The sequence below is a fragment of the Mus caroli genome, unplaced genomic scaffold (genome assembly GCF_900094665.2).
Source record: "Mus caroli unplaced genomic scaffold, CAROLI_EIJ_v1.1 scaffold_26066_1, whole genome shotgun sequence".
Lineage (NCBI taxonomy): Eukaryota > Metazoa > Chordata > Mammalia > Rodentia > Muridae > Mus > Mus caroli.
Window position 1 is genome coordinate 1 of NW_018389995.1, and position 2,666 is coordinate 2,666.

Consider the following 2,666-nt stretch of genomic DNA (forward strand, 5'->3'; position numbering starts at 1 on the left):
GGACATCAGTGGAAAGAGAGGCCCATTGGTTGTGCAAACTTTATATGCCTCAGTATAGGGGAACACCAGGGCCAAGAAGTGGGAGTGGGTGGGTAGGGGAGTGGTGGGGGGGTATGGGGGAGTTTTGGGATATCACTGGAAATGTAAATGAAGAAAATACCTAATTTTTAAAAAAAGAAGGAAAAAAATGAAGCCCTGTATGTGCAAATGAAGGAGAATTGTGAATGTGTGTGAAGATAAAGAATGGTTGTGGGTCCTTCATGAATAGACAGTATACATATATGAGATAAACATAAACTTAAAAAATGTACAGTCTTAATCATTTATGNTTTTGTAAGTAATTGTAAAGTTCAGTGAGTAACTAATTGTACTGCACATGTACTGATCCCTGAGAAACTTTTCTTTTTTGTTTTGTTTTGTTTTTTGTTTTTTGTTTTTTCGAGACAGGGTTTCTCTGTATAGCCCTGGCTGTCCTGGAACTCACTCTATATACCAGGCTGGCCTCAATCTCAGATATCCTCCTGCCCCTCTGCCTCCCAATTGCTTGGATTAAAGGTATGTGCCACCACTGTTTGGTTGAGAAATTATGCATTAAAAAATATTCTAGTCTAGTCATCATTTAAGGCTTTTATGATAAAACTNTTGGTTCCTATTTTAAAATTTGAACTTATTTATGGAAATCTTGAGACACGTTTTCACAAAACTCACTGCTATCATTAAAAATGTTTTGTCTCCTATTAAACATTATTTTGTACACGATATTCATTCATGTAAATGATTAATTAGAGAGTTTTGCAATGTAGAACTCTTTCCACTNACAGAATAACCTTTAACAAATGTCCAGTTGTTTCTCTGGGTCCATTTAAAAGATCACATTGATATATATATAAGCATAATGAAAAGTAAGAAACCTTACCTGCTGACAGTCAGTGAATAATCCTCTGGGTTCTGCTATTTTCTGAGACTCTATTTGTTGAAGCATGAGTTCATGGTAGGTGTGGGCCACAGCATACAGAGCATTATACAAATTGTAACCTTCTTCACTCAGGGCCATGTCGCATTTGTGCAATGCTGTCCATTCCGATGTGTTGTTGAATGTAAAATGATCCATTTTATTGCTGTTCTTAGAGACTGAACAATTAATATAAGTCCACTCTAGTATAGACTCAGAAATGTTTACTGGATATTTGTTCGTTTTCATTGTTTGCAAAAATTTCCTAAATTTAGCAATCTCACCTTTGTGGTGTGCAAAAGTGACAGTCCCATGAAGAAATCAAGGCTGAAATCTCTTTTAATTGTGATGACATCCCATTGTGAGGTTGTGATNCAAATTCTCCGTGCACTTAAATATTCCCATCTTCTAAAGCTGACTTCTAGAGTAGAGTTCATTTCACCACAAATGATAACAANTTTTGCTGATGCTGTCATAATTTGCTTATCATGTCTTAGTTCTTGTCACATATATATGCATGTTTTCTGGGATCACATTCACAAAAGCTAAACATATCCCATGTCTTTGCATTTCTTCTGTTGAGTCTGAGAGAAACTGAATACCCTGGTCATCATCTGAGATGACCNGTCCTATCCAAGTCCATCTAAAAGGAAGCATCAAGGAGACCATGCCATGGGACAAACGTGTGTCCTTGGTGGCTACCTGATGGACATAGGGGAACAGGTCATGGTCACTTAGGTTAGAATTAAATGGTCCAAAGAAAACCTAAAGGATATAGAAGAGATGATAAAACATCTACTGAGGAATATNATTGTCAGGATGTTTGGACTTATATACAAGTAACATTGCTCACCTTTCAGAACTCCTATTACAGATAGTAAGATTATACTATAAATATCATTCCTATTAGATTGTTGACTATCTCTGATACATCCCACTGTTCTCAAAAACAGTTTGCCTGTTTGCCTAGTACATCTATGAACTATTTACTTAATTCTTTATTTTATATAATATAAATAATATATATCTATTTTAAAATATGTGTGTGTGCGAGTGAGAGTGTTTGTGTGTATGTGTGTTTGTGAGTGTGTAGCAACATACTCATCACTCATAAATGCATGCTGTTCAAGTTTTCTTGTAGGCAAATGTAAATGGAATTTAAATGTTGTTAACTCATCCAGTGTCACACATTCTTACATATGGTGTCCTAGAATAAATGGACAGTTTTACAGCTGTTTTCCATGATGGTCCTGTAAGATATATTTCTCAATCATCCTCTAATTCACAGATATAATTAAAAACCAAATGATATTTTCCTTCTAAATATATCTTACCCAGAACTCCCAATTTATCTTCACACAGGCCATCCATGAAGGAAAATAGCAAAGACATGTTGGGTAAAAGATAGAGATTCTTGTTGATCTCGTCAGTAGTAAAAAACATTACCAGAGAAAACTCGTATCTTCTCAATGATATTCTGAAACAAGGCATAATGATGATTAAGAACAATGTTTGAAATAAAATTCCAATTGCAGTAAAGCTTGTAATATGAGACATGCTAAATTTCTGTCTAAATGTCTTGAAATAAACCTCATATATTAGCAATCTTTAGAGGTGAATACAATTTAAGAATTCATAGACATAGGGCACTATGATATGATGAATATTTTATTCATAAAAGTTAATAAAGATTGTTTTATCTCTGAATGCCATC

At 34.7% G+C, this 2,666-nt stretch overlaps 1 pseudogene; it reads right to left on the bottom strand.

Annotated features, from left to right (window-relative positions):
* Nucleotides 1-916: 916 nt before the first annotated feature.
* On the bottom strand, nucleotides 917-2,509 carry LOC110288409 (annotated as a pseudogene).
* Between the last annotated feature and the right edge of the window lie 157 nt (nucleotides 2,510-2,666).